The sequence below is a fragment of the Anas acuta genome, chromosome 1, assembly GCF_963932015.1.
Source record: "Anas acuta chromosome 1, bAnaAcu1.1, whole genome shotgun sequence".
NCBI classification, from domain to species: Eukaryota; Metazoa; Chordata; class Aves; order Anseriformes; family Anatidae; genus Anas; species Anas acuta.
The window spans coordinates 200252755-200266560 of record NC_088979.1 but is presented as its reverse complement, the minus strand read 5'-3'; the positions used below and the strand labels follow the sequence as shown (position 1 = coordinate 200266560).

Genomic DNA, 13806 nt, shown 5'->3' with positions numbered 1-13806 from the left:
CCGAGCACCAGCAACAGAAGAGCATGATTCACTAACAGAGCACACAGACCTTCACTCCACTCTGGCCAGTTTGTGTCATTGCCTTAATGTTAATTACACACCATAATGTGTGCATTTAATTTCCGTGGTGTTTCAATTAAATTAATCAGGCAATTAAAATTAATTAAAATTACAGAAATCACCTGCAGAAGTGTTTGAAACATGGGGGAGGGGAAGGGAGGGGTTGGGAGGGAGCTGGGAACATAGATGGCTGTGTTTTCACAGACCTTCCTTCCCTTGATTAATTTTTGGGATAGACTCTTTCAGAGCAGGTTATTTAAGGATTTAGAGCTTGTTCCAAGGCCCATTGAAGCCAATGGAAATCTCTCTATTGTCACTGATAGGCTCGGGACCAGGCCACTAGCCCAGAGTGCTTAGGATAGAGACATTTAAGGTGCAAGTGATGAAAGACCTGATGTTGAGCAGAAATCCATCAACACCTCCAAGAAACAAGGCCAAGGGCCTTTAAGTACCAAATCAGGGACAGATTTTGAAAGGCCACTAAACATGAGGATGATATCTGTGGGAGTTGGGTGAGTCAGTCCTTCCAAGAACCTGGGCTGGAGAGGCATTCTAAGAAACTTATAGGTCTTTGAAGTGTCTAAGGACCTTTAAGACACGGCCATGTGTATCCTGCCCTGAATTTCCACTGACTTACACACTCAGTGAGAGAGGGTCCTAATTTCACACTGGTGACTCATGACTCCTGAAACCTTGGGCAAGTTGCTTACCCTTTCTTTAGTATCTTTTACCCTTTCTTTTTGCATTTTTTTTTTCCCCTCAGCATGGAAGGGACAGTAATAGCTTTTGAAGAGCTACTTCCCCCACAGCATCCTACCAGCCAGTCCCAGCCCAACCAGTGCCTGTGTCTGGGAGACAATTTAGTTACTTCCACACTTTCCTGGAAAGATTTTGCCTGGCACACTCCTGTCTCAGCAGGTGAGTCACCCATTCTTTGCTTCCATTCTTCACCCCGCAGTTGGGGATGTTTATACCGCAGTCACTAAAGCTCATGCAGGTATCCCCGAGCTGCCTTTAAATTAATTTGCTGGAGTACCATTGGTAGGATAGCTGTAGTTTCAGGGAATGTTGTGTGGGCTGAAAAACCTGGGTATGAAGTGAAGTAAATGCTCATAATTAGGCTGAGCCACTCTGCCCTGCACTGGCCAATGGATCCTGAGCTTGCTCTTTTAAAGACATAACTGTTTTTTAACACATTATAATTTCCCTCACACCACCAGATAATCATAGTTCCATAGGCAATTACCCATCCTTCTTGAAGTCCAAGAGGGAGTCAAACCTTATCACCTCTGCCCCAACAACACCTGCTTTTGCTCTGCACTTGTGAGCCACTTTTTCCTTTTCAGTTGTTTAGATGATTAACATAATTAGGTTAAGCAAATATATAAGGCTTCTAGTAAGACTGAAGTTTACTGCCAATTTCATGTCTGAAAGATTTAAGTGCACCAGAACTCATGTATTGTATCAGTCCTATCAACTGATATTTCCTTTTTCTTATTTCATCTTTCTGTAAACTTTCAATCTTTTACATCCTCAGACCATAAGGACACAATATTCCCATTATTATTAGACAAATTTAGCACAGTTACGTGCTACTCTTTTTATTTCTTAAATCACAGCAAAATGCAAAACGTGAAATGAAATTGATAGAGAATATTTTTCACTTTTTGTGTATTTATCTTGATTTTTGATCTTACAGAACACTTTATTCACTCCTTTCTTTTTTCCTTTTTTTTTTTTTTTTTTTTTTTATTTTTTCCCCATAGAAAATAAAAGCAGGAAAGAGAAAACAGAAAAAGAAAGGTGGGGGACACAACTAAGAACACAATAACTTGTTTTTCAAAATTAGAAATTTTAAGCAGAAGTATTTTGTTTCTGAACAGCCTAGAATTTTAATTACAAATTTGTTGAACCCTCTTTCTTCTCTCCATAATTCTCTATCTAAATCATGAAATATCCCCTCTCCCCTTGCTAATCCTTCTCCATCTGAATCCTTTGACACGACTTCTTGTGTGGCCTTTGGCACGTCACTTCACCTCAGTTTCCTCATCTATAAAATGGCTGTTAATCCCTATATAGTATCACCCACGCAAATTGCCAAGGCTTATGCCTGAACAGTGCTTTGAAGATAAGTGAGGAAAGTTTCAAAAGGACCTAAGAGATTTAGGAGTGAAAGTTTCATTAACTTTCCATCAGATTTGTACTTTTATATCTCTGAAAGCCTTTTGAACGTCTGCAGAACTGCAAGACTTTACTCATCACGGTCATATTCCTTGTTCTCCTCAAGGAAAGGGATTGCTCCAGGCTAGTTTTGATAGAAGAATTTGTTCCTCAAAAGAAGCAAGGTGAGACTTGGGGTTCTCCAGTTTCTTCCCCCTTTCTATGTTTAAGATATGAAATCTTGAATGCATACTCCAACCATTACTCCAAAGTGGTACCTATCAGACAGTCGGTATTTATATCAGTACATCTACTTGGTTTATTTTGACTGAAAGAAGGGGGGGCAGGCCCATAACATCAACTTTGCTGCTGGATAGTAACTTTCAGCTGGGAGGCAGTGGTGAGCTCCTTTGGATGGTGCAGAGGTAGTCACCTCTTCATTTAGCATGACTTGTTTTGGAGCGGAGCATAACACTTTCTTTTCTCTAAATGCAACCCAATGGAGAGTGCCTACCCTGTCAATCTTGGGATGCACTGGTTCATTCAAGAAGAGTTATGAGGTTTCTCTAACCACAAGAACATGATCTTATCACCCCATTTGTCCAGTGAATGAAAGTCCATTTTTTATTTTTTTGCTAAAATAGTGACAAAATTAAGAAACCAATAAAGATCAAAATTGCTAGAAAGAAACTCTGAAACTTTCAACATATAATTATATATTAATTTTGAGTTTTCTACCTTGATTCTCAATCAATAGTCTTTCTTAAAAAATATATAAAGGGAAAGAAAAAGAAATTAATCAATCAAAGTTGTGTGGATAACAGTGTCTTGGTGGTTTGGGTCTGTTCAGCTTCAGCAGCTAAATCACTGTCCTGAAATTACCTAGAAATAATGCTACTTTTATTTGGGAGACTTTCCTTATCAAAATGAAAATGAACTTATGTGAAAAGAAATATTTCCATTGGCTATAAATTAAATATTTTACTTTGATTTTCATTTTATCTATTGATAGACTCAATGTATATGAATTTGAAAATGAAACATGATTTAAGAACAGAAATCTGGAAGGTTTGGTTTACAGAAAGTTGAGGCATACTGATTTAAAAGCTTTTTAATCCCAATCTGTTAACCACATTTGTTTTAAATTTGCTGATGATTTTGATCATTTTTTTGATCATATTGCCTACAACTACATTTTGCCGAGAATAGGGCTTTCTACAAAAATATTGTCCTGAATTTGGAAAACTGGTTCTTAAGAAAAAACAACAAATGCAATTATAATGTTAATAAAGGCTAATTCTAGGGATTGACAACACAGTGAGGGATGGATCCAATATTCTCCATATGCTTCTTCCAATTTTAATTATTCAACTCAGTGATTATCTAACTGCCTGTGTTTAGTACCTTTTCTCTATTACCCCCAAATATGAATACCTTGCATTTCAATATGTTCATACTTTATCACCAAATTTTTCTTCAATTTACAACAGACAAAACAAACACAGAGAGAGGTAATGTTGAAAACTTCTGGCAGAGCAGGCAACTGAGCCAACAAGGCTCAAGTCTCAAATTTTCTTCACAGTGTGGATTTCCTATTTATTCTTAAATTGTACAAAGTCTAATAAATATCAAAAGCTCAAGAATCCCCTCTAAAATATTTGTTAGGGATTTTCTGAATAAAAAGGATATCTTGGGATTTTTTTAATTATTTTTATTTTATTTTTTCTTCAAATACAGCTGAGTGCAGTTGGCCAAAAAGCTATGTTTCTGTAAGAACTTTGTCAGTGTCCATACCTACTGACAACAATTGAGAAAAATAAGGAATACACACACACACACACGCATGCTCCACCAACAAACAAAAACCAAACCAAACCAACCAAACAAAAAAAAAGCAAACAAACAAAACAAAGCAAACAAACAAACAAACAAACAAAAAAACAGGAGAATTTATCTTGTGATGGAAGGTTCTTGGTATGCAGCAGAGTTTCTTTTCACCTCTGGAATTACATACTGCATTCTAATTAGGGCTGTTAATTAGATACATTTTGTTAAAACATGTTTCATCAAAGCTGAAGCATTTTGTAAAGAAGTGTCTATTTTGTTGACACTTTTCTTGGAGAAATTTTTGAGGTTCAGGGCTCTGGTCAAGGACAGAATTCAAAGAGAAGCAGAGCTCATGTCTCTCATGTATAATGAAAGGGCTGTTAAAAATCTAGTGCCATTAAAATTTGCCAAAATATTTGAAAAGCTTTTTATTTTCCTCTTTTCCTTTTCTCCAATGTGGAGGGAAACAAATTTCACAACCTCAAAAACTATGGTAAAATGGAATTGCTGTCCCATGGACAACTCCTGTAATAAGGCCAACAAATGTCATGCGGAGTCCAGTTCCTCCTTGTTGAAGCAGAGCTATTCATGTATGCAGCCTTACCAAGTGTCCAAAGTGTTTCATGCATTGCTAATAATTATGGGCACATCTTGGTGGTCATATTGAATTCAATGGCAATTTTCCCACAGATGCTATCAGGAACAGAATTTATCCCTATATGCTTTGATTGTATAACTCAGTTTCTGTTATTGCTTAAGACTCCCCAGTCTGTGCCAGCATGCAAAATTCTGATGAAGCCTTATGTTAGCGGCTGCTGCTAACTGTTCTTAATTATTTGATAGTCATCTGAGGCCTGAATTTCAGAGATGTGGAGCTACTCTTGTTCCAATTCTAATCAATGGTAATTTGGAGACTTTGTCCATCTATAAACGAGACCTTAAAAGGACATTCCTGATCCCATTGTCTCTACAGGTTCATACTTGCAGGGGTGAATTTTCAGTTAACAAATGAGGTAGAGCTGGTTAAAAACTGACAGAATTGCCTTTTTGGGGAATTACAAGATTTCTCTTTTATTTATTTATTTATTTTTTATTTTTCCCTTAGGGGAAGGGATGAATCTCAAATTCAGAAAATAGTAATAAAATCACAGAATCATTCATAAAACTAAGTATTCTGATAGGCTTTGTTTAATCCTCGTTGAAACAATAACTTTTGTCTGTATTGTTCATGCCAATATGAGGCAATGATTACTCTGCATTATATTTCCTGATCTCGTCACAAGAATAAAGACACAATGAAATATTTTTAATTTAGGGGAATGAGACATTTAATAATTGCATGTTTAACCTTCTGGTGGAGCCAATCCATCCCTCCAGAATACAGTGATTTGGATAATTATTATTTTCTGCTGGAAAAAATGGACTTTCAGCTCCAGTTCTGTCTCATCAGGAGTAACAGAAGGCCAAATTCAAGTCCTTTTGACTGTCATGGAAAAAAGTACCTGCCAATCCATTGAGACTCTGACATAGTAATGTTTCAGGGCCTGTTTCAAAGCCAAGCCAAAAATAGCAGGAAACTTTTGTGAGTTTTGTGCAGCTGGGCAGAACTTCCAGGACCTGTTAACATTGTCTCAAAGAGTCAACACCCTATTTCTGTATTCCTGTAGCTGTATTACACCTGTGTTGGGCATAGCCTTAATACCAGTCTATGAAGGAGAGGTGGATGGATGATGGAAGTCCTTGATGTTCCTCCTCACTGGAAGACACACACCTAGGATATCTAACTTCAAAGTTTTCACAGTTGCTCAGCACCATGCTGGTTATTGCTCCAATTGTACTACTCTCCTCTGAGGGAGGCTATAGGGAAACCTGTGCTCCAAACACTTGATTTAACTTAGGGTTCAACCTCACAATCCTGAAAAAGCGTTTGTGAAGGTATTTTTGTGTTTAACTTACGTTTCTCTAGAGACATTTTTTCCAGGTTCTCTGTTTTCCTCTTTCCTTTTCTTTTTTTTTTTTTTTTTGAGACAGGATTTTCCACCAGTACTTCAAGGACCATCAGCTGATGCAAACAGACCCACTGGTGCTCAGTGGATCTGAAGGGGTCAAATAGGTGCTGCTGCCATCTTTAAGGAAATTTCAGCATCTGTGCTTCCTGCTGCCCAGTGGGAACTGTGAATTGGGCAGTGAACCCTATAGAAATGGGTTCACAGGAGGCTGGTCCTCCTCCTGGGGTTGTATATTTATGGTCAAGTACGTGGCCGGATGAGATATTATGACATCATGGGTTTTGCCAAGCCCTTCTCAGCTTTGCTAGTCCAGGTAACAGGACTTTCCCTCAGTGGGAGCAGAGAATAACTTTGGTACAAGCTGCCCTGCTGAAGAGGTACAGAGGTTAATCTATGAAATTGGAAGGTTTTAGTCTCTTCCCACTCAGAAATCATTCATGTAATTGTACCTCACACCTAGACTAACACCCTACCTCACCTTAATTGAAAAAAAAAAAAAAAAAAGCAGTATCAGCATGCTAGAGGCACAACTATATCAAAAGTTTAGAGTGAAGTACAGGCATTTTTGCCTTTGGGAACCCAAACTGAGGCATCTAAAGTGACTGGTATCCAGTCAGTTGATACTCAGAAGTTTCTAAAAATCAGCACTTGGAAATACCGAAGAAAAGATCACAAATTTAAGAACCTTTCTGTCTAAAACCAGTTCTCACTGGGTAATTTTGGAACAACTTCCACATCCCCACTCCAAAATGCTTTTAGGAGATTGAAATGACCATGAAAACACTTTGCATTTGAGGTCAGAGACAAAACTGCTCCAAAACTGACACCTTACCTACCATGTTCCCAGTCTGGTGGGAATACTGCATCTGAAATTGAAAGGTTTATGTTGAAAATGTTGACACAGCCCTAAATTGGAGTGATGTGGGTGTCAGGGAGGAGCATGGGGTGAGGGCTTTTTGAATCAGTCCTTCTTTTAATCCTTGGAAAGGGCCTGTAGAAAAGATTCATTTTCTATATCGAGTTTCATTCATTGAAAGGATTCCAAAGATAAAACTCATAAACTGTGCAAACACAGATACAATGTGGGTGAAAGGGTTAAGGGACTGAAGAAGACTCAGTAATTCTCACAAATGGGGACCAGATGTTGTTTGACATTTTAAAAACATGCAGTCTCCTCTACCCCTACTTACCTTTCTGATACTGTGAATTGTTCAGTTGAGATCAATGAGGAATTACTGAACACGTAGTTTATTTTCCATGGTGTCTTCTGTTTGTATCAAAAAACACATGGGGAAAAGAATAAGGATGCATTAATAATAGCAAGAGCCACTCTCAGCTGGCATAAATTGGCATGGCTCCACCAAAGTCAATAGGAGAGCTCTGATTTACAGCAGATGGGCTTTTGTCCATCAGTGCGATATCCTATACCAAGCGATATGACAAGAGCTGTTTACAGACTATGTCATGTTGTTCAATATTATGGCTGAGAAGGGCTGTGCCAGGTCAAATGCTGTGGTGGAAAGTACGCCAATACAGAACCACAGCTGTATACACAGGAGTTTTAAAATCCCAGGAGAAAAGAGTTGCACATCTAAGAATGAGAATAAAGGTGCCAATAGTATTGGTCAGTAGCTATAATGTGCAACAGAAGTGATCAAAGGCATGAGAAAAGGTCCTCAGCTGTATTCAATCTGTAGGAAAAAAAAGGAGAGATTATGTAGAAGGGAATGACACAGGTAACAAGATCTACCTTATTTGTTGCTTCTTCCCACATCAAAATCTCTCAAAACTGAATGATGGAAAGCAAATGGGGGCTGTGTTGCAGTTATGCTACAACAGATCGGTCACATCACGCCTGTTCAGTCCAGTCTGATTCTTTCTCCACCATGATTCACTTCTGCATACTGATGAAGGGCTGCTGAATTTGGCAAGCAAAATTCTCAGAGTCATATCACATTTTGTAAATCTTGTTGGCTCAGTATAATCTGCATCGAAACAAGATTGTCTGTTTGACAAAAGAGCTGGGCTGGGCAGTGGAGTGACATTTCAGCACCCAAAGGGACTGCTTCATCATCAGTATCCAGGACCACCTTTCTCTTAAACACTTCAAGTCATCCCTTTTGTTCACTACCCACTGTAGACTGATGGTCTCTTTTCCTATAGGCAGGAAGTTATAGCAGCAGAAAATGGAACAAAATGATCGGAAGTTATGCCTCTATCATTCAGACAATGAGTTGTTTGGGAGCAGTGTGGCTGCTGCATGTTTCCCACCACAATCACATAGCACTTGGAGCAGTGTGACACTCAAGGTGTGGGGAAACCTGCTGAGCCAATCCCATAGGTTGTGTGGGTTGAAATTGGCCCTCTGGCTAATGGCTGAGAACTCTGTTTTAAATATCATGAGCTAGTCCCAAAGTAATGGCAGTGTCATCAGAAGGGAACTGCACAATAGCAAACCTAGATCATCATTCTAGTCTCAGATGAGATCTTGTTTTGGATGCTGTAGCTCAGTCCTACAACACATTTTCTATAGGACAGCTTTATCAGAAAGTGTCCACAACATCTTACTTTGAAAGCCATGATATGATTACTTAAGAAAGAAGGAACTTAAGCCAGAACTGGTAGTTTCTGAAAATAATTATATTTCTAAAATTTAATTAAATATGGATTATATTATTATTGAAGAATTATATTTTTGAAATTTATGGTCTACCTGAGCTACTGGATACCTGGGTATCTTTTATCTTCCTTCATTTCAGTTTGCCCTGTTTACCTGAGTCTTTATATTTTGTTTTGTTATTGCTTAGAAATATAAATCACAGATGATGCCCTGCCACTGAATACATCTTTAACCTATGTGTATTAAACATCCTTTTTTTTTTTTTTTAATCTCATTTGATTTACGTCTTTTTATCCCCTGTGATAATAACTAGTCAATGTATTACCTCGAGATTTTTCTTCCAAAGTGTTCTCTTTCCCTTTTCACAAGCCTAAATAAATGTTGGCCATTGGCCAAGTAATTTTCCATATCAGCAACCTCTCTGCTTGTGTGCAGTCAGGAGCAATGTGCCTCTTGCAAAGTCTGCTTTGCTCTAAATGCAGAGTTCCTGTACTCTGAAAAATCCCCAAACTTTCTATTTAAAATTAGCTGGTCAACCACATGCTGGCTTCCTGCTTTTGATTTCATTATTTTCATGTACCTTTGTTCAGATTTACCTACCACTACTTAATACCAAAGTAATACTTTATTTTAAATTTGCTCTCACTGAACTCAATGGTTAATTCATGATGTCAGGTATCATGAAGATGAAGGGCTGTAAAATTTTATTCTCATTGGTATGATTTGCTCCACCACCTTTGACACTACTCTTGGAAGCTGTTGAATATGGATTGATGAGCTAAAGTTAATGGATGATTTTGTTGTAGTGGTCCATGATCCAGAGAATGGGGCGAAATCAGGAGTTAACAGCTTAACCTGAGAAAGATGAGAATTGGGTGGTAAGTTCACAGAAGAAAAGGCCAAATGTAGTCTCGAATTACACTTCTGCACAAGATGGTTTGATGCATTTAGATTTAATTATTGCTGTACATCAATGTAGAAAAAAAAAAAAACAAAAAAAACAAAACACTAGAATCTGGCTCTATGTGTTAAATGAAAAATAAAAACAACAACAAACAAACAAACAAAAAAAGTTTCAGGTTAAACCTCTACTGGTACTAAACAGAGTAAGACAGGATTGAGCATGGCTCCTAAGTTGTTTTTGGTACATGTTAACTAACACTTTCTCCAGCAGCCCCCTGATACATTTTGGGGAACAGTGTGTGCAAGGGGACATTCCCAACATGCATCATCCAAAGAGAGCTCTCTTTCTCATTTTGGGAAAAAGAAAGTAATACAACCTTATGGACCTGTCCTGCAGCATTTGCCTTCAAGGCCAGAGAAACAGGTAATGGTATAGATGTAGCTGCTGTAGACAACAGGCAATATTGCTGTGCTACAGCAGTATTCTACCAGCCTACAAGAGGTGGCAGTGAATCAAATACAGACAGGTAAGCTTCTAACACTGAGCTAAAGACTCATTTGCGGAAACTGCACTTAAAACTGATGTGACTTCTTTGTGATTCAGACACAGAAAGAAAATTAGAAATGCATAGTAGTTTTTTTGAACCACCCTGTTTCATTCTTCACAAATTAAATGAATGCACAAACATACACACACATACACAAAAGGAGTGAGCAAAGTTTTGGGTAGGGATAAGAAGATATATGAAGGGTTAAGGCAAATATATTAGGATGGCATGGTTGGAATGATCCTGTGTGTTTTGTTGTAGGTGATTCTTGAGCATGCACAGCAATTAAAGGAGACAGAAGGCAGCAGTGGAAATGTAGTTGAAAACACGTGTAGTAGGAAGGGACTTTCGGCATGTAAAAACAGCATGAAAAGGTCACACAAACCTGTGTGGGTGGTGGAAGACACCACAAAGACTAGCACCCACACAGAGGTATGGGGATGATATTTATCACTAGACCCTATAAGTACCAAAACAAAGACACAAAAGGAGACAAAGGGGATTGACTGTTTCAGAAGATAAGATCAAGTGCAGGACAGAGGGGGAACAAGGGAACAAGCCCTGAGGTGGGAGGTGCAAGATGACTTTAAAATAAAGGGGCAACCCTGTTCTGGGAAGGGACATTAAGGACCTCTGCTGGCATGGTCACTATGGTAGATGAATAATATGCTAGGTCTGACCCTTTGTCCCTTGAAATGAAAGAAAAAGTCCTCCAGAGTGTAGGATTGGACCTCACTGGATTTTAAATGCACCATGTAAAAACATATGTAAGGTTAGTGATGAGATTTTCCTTGTCCTCTTCTTCCAGAAGACCCTTCAGTGTTACTTAATCTATTCTGATGGGACAGGAGAATTTTGGTTACTGCTGAGTTAATGAAGGATACAACAATACCCCATAGTGCAAGGCTTAATATAAACAGAACTCAGGCCCAGTTTTCAGTATGATATTTGTTGACTGATTTAAACAGAAATCAGAATCCATTCAAAACTGTGCCCAAAGCCTCAGTTCATGCATTGCAGAACAAGTCTTTTTTACGTTGTGTGAAACTAAAAATGTCACAATATATCACATGGTTTCTGCTCTTTGTCTGGTTCAGCTCCAGTTTTGGTCAGCTCTGTAGACCTTCTAGTGGTGTACCTGGTATGGAAAAGGAGGAGCTCAGGAAACTCATCTCCTACTGGACTCACTGGAGCCCAAAGGTAAAAAAAAAAACATGGACTCCCACTTAAGTCTTAAATTCCCTATTGTTATGTTAGGCAACCAGGATCTTGGCTCCTCTCATAATCTTAAAGATACTCCATTTAAAGTTGAAATAAATCCCCACTGAATCTCAGTGCAGAAGAGCTCTCCAGTCATTTGGATGGCACCAGCAGGAAGTGACAAGCTGTGAGCAGATAGCTCTCCATGTGACAGTGACCTTGGGAAGCTAGAAAAAATGCTGAGACTTATGTTGCTGAGTGCTTAAATTGTGCAGATCACCACTCTGAGGCCATAGCAGGTTTATGGATCCTGAGTGAACTATGAAGTCTCTTCTTCATAGTATTTTCATAACACAGCAAAGGTTGGTTCTTGTTGTTTTTGTTGTTTTTGTTTATTTGTATTTTTCCCCTCTCCAGCCCTCCCATTTTTTACCCATACAAGTATTTTCTTTTGATCTTTCAATTCTAAAGAATCACTGTCTTCCTCAAAGCATCTTCAAGGGAAACTTCCAGCAGAGGCAGAGTTCCTTAGCTGACACATAGTTGGAAAACTTCTTTGTCTTCTGTAGATCTACCAGCCAAATAGCCCAGCAGAAACTGGCACTATTGGTTTCTGAGCCCAAAGTGTTAATGGAGAAAAAAGTCCTGTAGCTATTGCACAGGAAACAATATTAATAAAAGTATTTCACAAAATTCTGGATTCCTTCCAGTCAGACGGATATTTTTATTATGTTTAAGTACTCATGTCAGGGTCTCATTTACTGCAGACTTTTAGGAGAGCAAGGGGCATTCCTGAATGTCACATTCCATAATTTTCCATTCTGTCTCAGACACATTTGATTTCATTTCATCAAGGGAGACACTATTCTCCACAAAAGTAAATCTACTGTCACTTTTCTACAGTGCTGTTTTTTCTTCTTTCCCTTCTAAATAACAATAAGAGTATCTGCCTTCTCTCTAGAGACTTCTATGAGACAGTCTGAAGAAGTACCTGGAAGTGCAAGACAGTAACTACATTTGGCAGATGGGGCACTGAGACAGAGAGAGGTGATTTATCCAGAATCACCCAACAATGATTCCCTAAAGCAGAGCTAGGGACAGGATCCAAATCTCCAAAATTTCAGAGTAATGAGTGAGCACATACATTTCACCTGAGCTCAAAGCCAAGGGGAGAGGATTTTTGCATGGGTAACAGATTTTGACTTTAACAGTGTGTTTTGGACCAAAGCTTTCTCTTCAGGTTATTAGTCCCCTGTAATAGCATAGGGCACTCTAGAGTCCATCTATAAGTCAAAGTATAGAGTCTGATGTATATGTATGCATGCATTTTAAACTTGGTGGGACACTAGGGATTCCCAAGTTTGGTTTCAGTTTTTTTTTGGCTTCTTTTGTCACTGTATGTGTCATCTTCATGACAGGGTGTCTGAAGGAAGAGGATAGCTGAGATGTGCCCTCCTGGATGGACAGATCCTTTTTTGATCTGACTCTACACAAATAGAGTGGTGCCTTTTCCACTTCATGAAATATGATCCTAGAAACTCATCTTTGCAGACATGACTTTCAGTGTGGATAATTCCCATCCTGGAGTATTGTCCTTTTCCCTCCTTGGCTTTCTGCATTTGTAGATAGATACATCTTTCTCAAAACAATATGAAGTCTACAGGTAAAAGCCCTGTATATGACAGAGTATTTTAACTGTGCAGACTGCAGTAGTCTAAGTACTGTGTATTCCAGTCACAGGAGCATCTTTTTCTCATGTAGTAGAGCCAGCCAGAAGTTAATTCCCATTGTGTGGGGAACTCCAGCATTTCAAAATTTGTTTTGGTAATTAGAAATTATGATGTTTTATGGAATGGAAAGTCCAAGCTGTTTTAACAGAAACACAGAAACATACTTATCAAAAGGGAGGTCATTAGCCTGTACTACTTGGCACAGGTGGGGACTCAGCTGGCCTGAGGTATGTGGTCCTAACCACTACACTTTAAAAAAAGTAATAAACCATTTGGAAAACATCCAGAGGAGAGTAACACGAAAGAGAAGAGGTTTAAGAAAACATGACCTATAATGAAAAGTTGAAGGAATTGAGTTTGTTTAGTCTAGAAAAGCAGTGAAGGAAGGGAGGCATGATAAGAGTCTTCAAATATATAGTAGTTTTTTTTTTTTTTTTTTTTTTTTTTTTTTAAGAGGACAGTGATTGATTATTCTCTGTGTCAACTGTTGGTAGAGCAAGAAGAAGTGGGTTTAATTTGCAATGGGAGAGTTGTAGGTTAGTTATCACAAAATCCTTCTAACTTCATGGACAGAAATAGCATGGCTGCAGAGTCATTAGCACTGGAGGTTTTTCAGAGCAGGTTAGAGACATGCCTGGCAAGAATGATCTAGATATACTTGGTGTTATATTATAAGAAAGGGTCAGGTTGGAAATTCTCTTGACATCTTTGCCATTTTACTTTTCCATCACGCTGTGAAATGTTTTATC

At 38.5% G+C, this 13806-nt stretch overlaps 1 long non-coding RNA gene across 1 annotated transcript; it reads left to right on the top strand.

Moving 5' to 3' along the window:
* Window positions 1–240: 240 nt before the first annotated feature.
* LOC137850338 (uncharacterized) lies at window positions 241–978 on the top strand. The gene is made up of 2 exons (XR_011092491.1): window positions 241–572; window positions 824–978. It is a non-coding gene; the product is annotated as an uncharacterized lncRNA (long non-coding RNA).
* The last annotated feature ends 12828 nt before the right edge of the window (window positions 979–13806 follow it).